The 10,124-nt window shown below is 35.1% G+C and overlaps 1 pseudogene; it reads right to left on the bottom strand.

The window, feature by feature from the left end:
- Window positions 1–1,616: 1,616 nt before the first annotated feature.
- Window positions 1,617–2,270, bottom strand: LOC145713846 (AN1-type zinc finger protein 6 pseudogene; annotated as a pseudogene).
- Window positions 2,271–10,124: the final 7,854 nt, after the last annotated feature.

The raw sequence follows: 10,124 nt of genomic DNA, 5'->3' as shown, positions 1-10,124 counted from the left end.
GATCAGCAATGTTCAGCATTTTTTCATGTGTGTTAACCATCTGGATATCCTCTTTGGATAAGTGTCTATTCATGTCCTCTGCCCATTTCTTCACTGGATTATTTGTTTTCTGGGTGTTGAGTTTGAGAAGTTCTCTATAGATTTTGGATAGAAACCATTTATCCAATATGTCATTTGCAAATACTTCCTCCCATTCTGTTGGTTGCCTTTGAGTTTTGTTGATTGTTTCCTTTGCTGTGCAGAAGCTTTTTACCTTGATGAGGTCCCAATAATTCCTTTTTACTTTTATTCCCTTACGTCTGGAGACATGTCAAGTAAGAAGTTGCTGTAGCTGAGGTTTTCTCCTATAGGATTTTGATGGTTTCCTGTATCACATTTAGGTCTTTCATCCATTTTGAATTTATTTTTGTGCATGGTGTAAGATAGTGGTCCAGGTTCATTCTTATGCCTGTCACTGTCCAGTTATCCTAGCACCATTTGGTGAAGAGACTGTTTTCTATTGGACATTCTTTCCTGCTTTGTCAAAGATTAGTTGGCCATACAGTTGTAGATCCATTTCTAGGTTCTCTATTCTATTGCACTGGTCTATGTGTCTGTTTTTGTGCCAATACCACACTGTCTTCGTGATTACAGCTTTGTAATACTGGCTAAAGTCCAGCATTGTGATGCCTCCAGCTTTGGTTTTCTTTTTCAACATTACTTTGGGTATTTGGGGGTCTTTTGTGGTTCCATACAAATTTTAAGATCATTTTTTCTAGTGCTGTGAAGAATACTGGTTTTATTTTGATTGGGATTGCATTTAATATGTAGATTGCTTTGGGTAGTATCGACATTTTTTTTTAAATTTTACGGTTTTCCTTTTTATTTAATCACAGATGGGTGAGGTAAACATAACCACAGCACAATTACTCCAGATAATTCTTCATATTGTGTACACACCCAGACCGGTGAATGCTACTGAAAGAAGCCTGCAGTCAGCAATGAAATGCATACAGCTGTTCCTTCCCTCACTCAAAAAATTCAAAAACACACAAACTTAGAATCTCATCAGCACACACTATCCTGTGACAAATGATTCAGACATAAATAGTGGGTGCAAAGAAAGTATATGCTAACACAGGTATAACCTTTGTTAATGAAACAACAGAAGCAGCCATAATGAGTAAGATATATTCAGTTACTGGTAACTAGTTGTGTCCTAATGGGCATTATCAAAAGAGAAATCGTGTTGCAGAGAAAAGTTCTATATACACACACAATGAGAAAAATAAACTACAAGATCAACGCATGCATGTTTAATACTGGAAAAATCACAGCCCTCCAAAAGGTCTCCACGTTTGTTATAAAAGTCCTCTGTGCTCAACTAAAATTAAAATGATCTTAAAAGGATAATACTTGTAAAGTTCACTTAAGTTTTTTCAGCCACAGAAACTGCAATGGAAATAAATGTTCAGAGTCATTTTCAAAACAAAGCCAAAAATCTATTCTTCTGGTTGACATGCATGATTAAAAGGTCTGTGTAATGCACAATGCTCTACGCTCCCCAGGACTAGGAAAAAAGACCTCAAGTCAACTTTTAGTTTGCAGATGGTCAGAGGAGTTTGTATTCCAGGAGTTCAAATCTTCTGGATCTTTTCACCAACTACTGAGTTTTCTTTTCTGATTTTCTCCACAGCATCAGCTTTGTAATCGTACGAGCAATTGTGCACGTCTGAGTAACCGTGTACGCCACAATACACATGTCCACACCGACATTCAACCCAGTAAGTCCTACTTTCTTCCTGCACATGAAACAGCCGTTCTTTTTCTGTTTTGGTTTTTCACGAGACTTGCTTTGCTCTTCAGATGGCTGCTGTGCCGTATCTGATATACTGAAGCTTGCAGGTATTCCGTGTCAGGGATTGCTTTGTCCACATACTGTCCACTTGGGAAGATGCTACAGATTCTGAAAAGTGACTGATTTGATACAGGGCTTGGCTGCCCGGATGCAGATGTGGAGTCTAGAGGTAACTGCGTGCGTCGGGGACGCTGCTGTCTGCGCACTGGACCGGAAAAGACTGGGACTGAGTACTGACAGAAGCCGAAGGTGGGCTGATTCTACAATTACTACTATTCTATCTTTGAAGATGTCTTTATAGCACACTGAACACATGCCATTTGTACAAGGGTTCCCATAAAATCCGCAGCCACTAGAACAAAGCATAGGAACTTGTCTGTGATTAGTTTCTTGAGCCATGTTTCTCTGTTGCACACCCACAAAACCTGCACAATTTTCTTAGGTAGTATCGACATTTTAACAATGTTTTTTTCCAATCCATGAGCATGAAATGTTTTTCCATTTATTTATTTGTACTTCAATTTCTTTCATGAGCTCTCTACAGTTTTCAGTGTACATATCTTTTATCTCTTTGGTTAGGCTTATTCCTAGGTGTCTTATGGTTTTTGGTGCAATTGTCTTCTGTGCACTTCTTGACTAAGGTATACACCAATGTTCTGTTATTTATCCTATTTTCATGCTATTCATTCTATTTTTTAGTTGTGTCTACTCCTTTAACTTCAACAACAAATGGCTCAACCCCTAATTCTTTTCTGAAGCACTGTACCAAATTTATATCCGTCTGATTAGTATTTATTAATACCCCAGAAACATCTCAAACATAACATATAGAAAGCATATCACCTCATCAGACTTCCAACTTTTCCATTCCTTTCACATTCTCTAAGGACATTTATTTCTCCATGCACTTGAAATTAAAAAATTAGCATCAATATTTACCATTCCATATTCTTCATCATTACCTATATTTATGCATGCATTACATTCTGTGACTTCCTCTTCTACAATATATATTTTTTTTGTAATTTATTACCTAACTCAAGCCTCATTATCACAAGTTTTCACTATTATAACTTCTGAACTAGGGTCCCTAACTTCAGTCCATCACTCTGCTCTCTTATATCACAGATGTAATTATATCATTTCACTACCCAAAGACTTTTGTGGCCTCTTACTACTCACAGAAACAGTCAAGCCCATAAAAAAAGCTGAAGCCTTCTATAGTCATCTCCTATTCTACACTTCTAATCTTACTTATCACTCATTTGACCCTACAAATATTAAGAAAATTTGGTGATAGCCTCTGTTTGACTTGCTCAAACTTCTTTCCCATATCATAACCCTAGCCTCTGAATCCCAGGCCTACTAAATGAGTGAAAACTCATTCATTCAATAACCACTTAGGTACTGAACACTATAATGGAAAATTAGGAGGAAATGGAAAAAAGAGTCCTTATTTTCAAAGATTTCATAGTCCAATGAAGAAAGAGATGAATACATCATTAAATTACAACATAGTGTTATAAGTATGAAGGAATAAAGACACAACATAAGGTAACCTGCTTGGGTGATCTGGAGATGGCTTCACATTACCTAACATTTGAACACTGTCACTGAGTTGGCCTATCTCTCAACTCTCTAAATACTTCAAAATCACTTTATTTCTACCTCTATTCTAACACTCAATACAGTCTTTATAGTACTCATTCATCCAGTCACTGATTCAACAATTTTTATTTTCTACCGTATTCCAGACACTTTTCTAAGCAGTAAGCACAAACAGACAAAAGCTTCCCATCTTCCTGGAGTTATAATTTTAGTGTGGAGAGGGAAAAATGTAAATTATATGGAATATAATAATTTCATAAATACTATTAAAAGTAAATCAAGATAGAGAGCCAAGAAGTACTGGTGTAAGGCTGCACTTTCATAGAAATTATTTATTTATTTTTGTAATTCTTCTGTTGGTTTTTTAGTTTTTCAGGGGCAAGAATTGTGGTTTATTTGGCTTCCTATTATGAATGTTTGATCATTGTTGAATTGAACAGATTGTGACAAATTTCCTTGAAATTTCTATAGATTTTTTTCTTTTATAGAAATCTCAGAATCAGTATCCTAAACAAAAATTACACTGTTTGCATGGCAATAGGGAAGATGATTGCTGAGACGTTCTACGTGATCTCTTCAGTTCACATTCTGTCATAAAGGAGCAATTTCCCTATAAATTCCCTTACTTAAATTTCTCAAATTAAATTATAGATTTCAGGAACAATAGCAAAAACAGCAACAACAACAATTGTGGATGTTAATGGAGGTGTTTTTTTCTTTGTAATAGGACGTGCTTTATGTGTATAGCAACCCAAAAACATAATAAAAAAATTAAATAATTTGTGCTTCATAACTAGGTCAATTAATTTTAAAAGGGAATTTAGAATGAAAGAATAATGATAACAGTTTCAAAATTACAAGTCTTAATCTGTGAATGCTGAACTATAATTATAAACTACACATCTACAAAAAGAATTTAAAGGTCTTGACAGTTTCTCTGGATAACCATTTTTTGACATAACATTCACTATAGAGAATCATCGATACAATTTTTTTCAAATGAGATTTTATTAGCTTGTGCATATTATAACTCAATAAAGATGATGTTTGAGTCTGGGGAAATCTTTAACTCAATTATAAGCTTTCACAATTAACTACCTAACTTTTGTTTAAATAATATCCAATCCATCTGTTTAGTGTCTTTATACTAAAATCAATTATATCATTTTGTTTAGGATATGAAAAGTGGAGCCAATGCTGAATAACAACCCTCCGTGATTAATTGATGTCAGAGTAATAATCTGCACTGCAGTTTTCCCCAGAATCGTTGAGGCATTAAACCACTCAATGCTTTGGGGAGGGAGGAGACACTATGTAGAACTTCAAGATGAGTTATATAAACTTTACCATTAGTAACACGTTCTTGAAGAACAGCAATATGTGTCACTTATGGTAGCATGAAAGTAAAGATCATAGCATTTCTAACTGCAATGATATACAAACAAAAGCTTTCACAACTTTAGAAAGATGGGTTACATGAAACATTCTTTATTTTCTTCCGACTATAAGTTTGGTTACAATTTGGTAGGCAGAATCTCATAAAGCTTTCAGATTCATATTCCATGTAATTTCAAATTTGCAAAATTTTGTAAAGTAAACTAACTGAAAAATGACCAGGAACTTCCAATGTACCAGTTATTTTTTTTTCTTTTTTTAATTTTTGATTCCCTCTTTTCATTTTTACATAGTACATATTATCCCTGTGAAAAGTGAACAAGAGATCAAATGCTCTCTCTGCAACCTTACCAGGAGAAGGAAAGGTATTTTTTACCTTATTTCCTATTTCAACCAGACAACCCACAGGACTCCATAAACCCACCAGAAAATTCTCTCTGACAGTTGACAACAAACCAGCCTCTCATCTGAGGTCAGAGAATAGGGTTGGATAAAAAAAATTGGTAATTAACATATACTACTAAATATTGATAAAAATTTCCAGAGACAGTTTTGGAATTCATCTCAATAACCCAGAATAAGTACAGGCAAAGTACTGTATCAGTCAGACTGAGCTATTCCTCAGGAGCTGTGCATATTTCAGTTGCTTTGATGATTTCAAAGAACAAATTGTGTGTGCAAGCAGTTTTCCTTGTTGGAATTCTGTATACAGCACCTGACAACCTAGTTTCCCCTTTATTTCATTTTTGAGACATGTAATTAGATGTTTCCATCTAATTCATGTATATACCATATAACTGCACATATAGTTACATTCAATTTTCTTACCTTCAGAGTGCCCAGCAACATGTCTCCCACTTGGTATCATCCACCTCATAGATATGTAAAAAGTGTCAACACTGAAAGTAAGCTTAATACAGTCAATGTCTTCCTCCCATTTATTATACATTCACCAGCAAAGTCATTTATTATTAAAATGTTTTTACTGGAAAAATGCTTTCGTATTTGAATGATTGGGGAAAAATAAATTCTTTGTGTGAAAAAATAGGTCATTTGAGATTTCACCTGAAAAAGAAATTGATGAAGAATATGGAAATGCATTTGAATTAGACTGAAAGGCTCCAAGAGTACACTCTGTAGTGAAATTAGTTTCTTAAACAGACAATACGTCTCATTAGCAATGGCAATCTAACTTTTATTATACTTTTCTTATATTTTTCACTTCATGTTGTAATACTTAAAATATGCATTAATGATCAGATGAATGAATCTATTTGCTGTGGCTATTCTGAGCCCCTTGAATGAGCAAAACATCTAGCCTGAATCTTTGAAAGAAGGTAGAATTAACTCGATGATGTATAATCTGGTCGCAGATAATGATCTGATGAAAAGGGTCACCTTTATAGAAAGCACAAAGGATATTAACAATTAGATGAAGGTCCACTACTGTGCATGTTAAGTCATTTAGTATCTTTCAAATGCAGGCATAATGTTGTTTATATTGATTCTGTGTATCTGATAGTGATGTGGTTCAGAGTTTATCAGAAATTTTATGTCAAGGTCTAGAATTGAAGATCCAAGAACTATACTAAAATTATTTATGGGAAGTAAGTAAACCTGAAGTCTGTTTAATAGCACACCTTTATCATTCTGGGAAAGAGGAGCTTAAATAATTACTTTAATTTTAAAAATTAAGAGAAACTGAGGTGTGTTTTAAGAAACTACATATAACGTTCTTACTTGCAAAAGAGTACTTCCTCACTACACTTTATTTTATATTTTTTAAGACTGACAAGTTTTAAATACAATAAAGTAATGAACTAGTGTTTAGAATCTATAATTTTACTATTATAAGGATTTTAATCTAATTCAAAGTTAGTTCAAAATATTTTAATCTAACTTAAAGTTAGTTCAACTGGTTGGAGACTTGAAGGTGGAGAGAAAACAAATTGCAGTCACTGTGTTTTCACTTACTTAATAGGTCCAAGCAAAATAAACAAGGATAATTATAAGGGAAAACAGCCAGGTACAATATGAATTATCTCTTGAAGCAATGGAATGTTTGAATCCAATTTCCCAGATGACAAATTTTTACTGTAATAAGATTCTTAAATCCAGGAATAACATTCTGAGGAAAGAGATAAAAATAACACTGTGTACAATTAAGCCAAGAAATATTTTGCTTTGGTAATTCCTAGTTATTTTTAACCAATTTATATGCTCAATATAAGGCAACTCATTCAGATGTAATGATTCAAACATTATGTCTTTAGAAAATATGCACTAGGCTATAGTCCTGCAAAAGTTTCACAGGGAATGGGCCATGTAGCTTCTCTTACATGTGAGATGAAGTGCCTCTTCCAAATCACTCTGGTAGGCTCTCAGTTGTAGGAGGAGGTGTGGAGGGGACAGTTCCATTTGTTAAATGCAATGTTTTGACCTTAAGCGTTGTGCTTGACAAATTGAGCAAAGATAATTAACATTAAAAAAGTCAAACATTCTACAACTAGAGAAATGCAAAAAACATTTGTTTCTAATATATTTTTCTGACAACCAATGAATAAAAGAGAAAATGTTATTAAACTGAATTGTTGTTCATTAGGAAATGAATGGAATAATTTTATCCTAATAAATATCAGGTTGGATAAGGAGCAGGAAGTTACATGAAGGGAAAGTATTATCTGTACTTTTTGCCAGGGTTTTTGTTGCCAAAACAGACTCCTTGTTAATTCTTTAGTGTTTATTTTATTCCCTGGAGATTCCTTCATATGCATGTGTACAAGGAACTATTTTCTAAGTTAATTTGATGACTTATTTATTTCATTTTAATTTTACAGAATGATTTCAGAACTCAAAAAAAAAAGGAAGGGGCACCTGGGTGGCTCAGTAGGTTGAATGCCCTACTTTGGCTTAGGTCATGATCTCATGGATTGTGAGTTTAAGCCCCACATCAGGCTTGCTGCTGTCAGTGCAGAGCCTGCTTCAGATCCTTTGTCCCCCGCTCTCTCTGCCCCTCCCTGCTCGCTTGCTCTCTCTCTCTCTCTCTCTCTCTCTCTCTCAAAAATAAATAAACATTAAAAAAAAGGGAAATAGCTGTCCAACATTACTCTGGCTTTTTTCCAAATTGTGTGTGTTAGACAGAATAAATCATCAAAGCAGAAGGAAGTGAATCAAATTTCAGGAATCATAAAAATTATTTCAACAGAACACAGGCAGCAGTCCATCACAGGCTGGGTACTTTCAACAGTGGGATAGTTTGACAATTGCAGGCACCTAAATTATTAGGTAGGAGACGGGGAGATTTAAAGATTTTGAGATGGGGTGCCTGGGTGGCTCAGTCAGGTAAGCATTTGACTCTTGGTTTTGGCTCAGGTCATGATCTCACAGTTTCGTGAGTTCAAGGCCCACATTGGACTCCAAGCTGACAGTGCAGAACCTGCTTGGGATTCTCTGTCTCCCTCTCTCCCTCTCTGCCCTCCCCCACTTGCACTGTCTCTGTCTCTTTCAAAAAAATAAGTAAACTTAAAGTATAAAGTTTTTTGAGACAAGTCAGGCTAAAATGTTATTGTTTCTGAACATCTATATTTCATTTAATACCTATAACCTAATGACCCATGATGATCCATATTTCCAGCCCCAAATTTATCCCTGAGCTGCAGAGTAATAAATAGTAAACATTTATACTTCAATGTCCCAAATGGCACAAAAATTCCCAATTTTGATCCTCATGACGTGTTCTTTATTGCAAGTCAGAAGCATCCCCTGCTCAATCCTGAAGCCTGACATCATTGCTTTTAACTCATTACTTCCCAAATTGAAGTAATATAGACTCCTCCTCTAAACCAAAACTATCAGAAAAATTTCTGCTTTTAAATCTATATTTTTCCCCAGGTAACATCATCACTATTTGCCCAGTAGCATAAGCAAGAAACTTGACAGTAGTCAAAGATTTCTCCCTCTTCCTGCCTCTGGCCCCTATTCAATGCGTGCACGCGTGTACACACACACACAGACACACACAGAGTCACTATGAGAATTCTATCGGAAGATAGAATCCAATCCTTACTTCTTATCTCCACAGCCACTAATCTAGGCCAGACCTTCAATGTCCCTCTCCATGATAACAGATTTCAAACTTCACCATTGACATCAGAAATATATTTCTATCACAAAATGTTATATCAATCCTTCCAAAATGAGATGGAAAAAAAAAGGATTGTGAGAAGTAACTGTGAGGGAGAAAGAAACTGAAACACTTTCCAATTGTATTAATTGTATTATAACTTTTAGAGTCTGAGTGTCATTGTTGAGTTCTCCCTTTCCCCATCCTCCTACAATTCCTGTTCATTCTAAGTCCAGAATGTCTCTAATATTTACCATTTGTTTTCTGTACCTACTGTCACTACCTTAATTCAGGTTCTCATTTTTTATTTTTTTTACATTTTTATTTATTTTTGAGAGAGATAGAGAGACTGAGCACAAGTGGGGGAGGAGCAGAGAGAGAGGGAGACACAGACTCCGAAGCAGGCTCCAGCCTCCAAGCTGTCAGCACAGAGCCCAATGCAGGGCTCGAACTCACAGACCGTGAGATCATGACCTGAGCTGAAGTCAAATGCTCAATGGACTGAGCCACCCAGGCGCCCCAGGTTCTTCTTATTTTTTATAGCCTTTCCTTTTGTCAAAATATAAATGCTTTGTGGTTTTTTTGTTTTGTTTTGTTTTCTTTTTGTTTTTGTTTTTGTTTTTGCTTATAATGATACACAAAGGCGCCTCAGTGGCTCAGTCAGTTTAAGCTTCTGACTCTTGATCTCAGCTCAGGTCTTAATCCCAGGGTTTTGAGTTCAAGCCCTATTATGGGCTCCATGCTGAGCGTGAAGGCTACTTTAAAAAAAATAAAAAGTAACACAAACTAATTACATCAAAAACTTTTCAGAAAAAGCAGAGAAGTCTAGTGAAAAAAAATTAAAATCATCTATCTCACTTTTAAGAAATTGTCATTGTCCGTATTTTGATGTAAATCCAGACTTTTTCCTTATGAATTTTCCTTCTTCACTATTATGTTCTCTCTTTTCTTTTTTCTTTCCTTTTTTCCCCTTCCTTTTACCTCTTAACTTTTTATGAAACTTCTATTATGCACCATGCACTATGTTAATTGTTAGGGATACCTGTGAACAAGACAAATTTACTTTCACCAAACTTACCTTCTAGTGGAAGAAATAGGCAACAAAAAATAGTTACAGGTTGTGATTAGTGCCATGAGAGATATAATAAATATTATACTGTG

This window comes from Panthera onca, chromosome X (genome assembly GCF_046562875.1).
Source record: "Panthera onca isolate mPanOnc1 chromosome X, mPanOnc1 haplotype 2, whole genome shotgun sequence".
Taxonomy (NCBI): Eukaryota; Metazoa; Chordata; class Mammalia; order Carnivora; family Felidae; genus Panthera; species Panthera onca.
The sequence above is the reverse complement of the archived record's forward strand: the minus strand, read 5'-3'. Positions and strand labels throughout refer to the sequence as shown.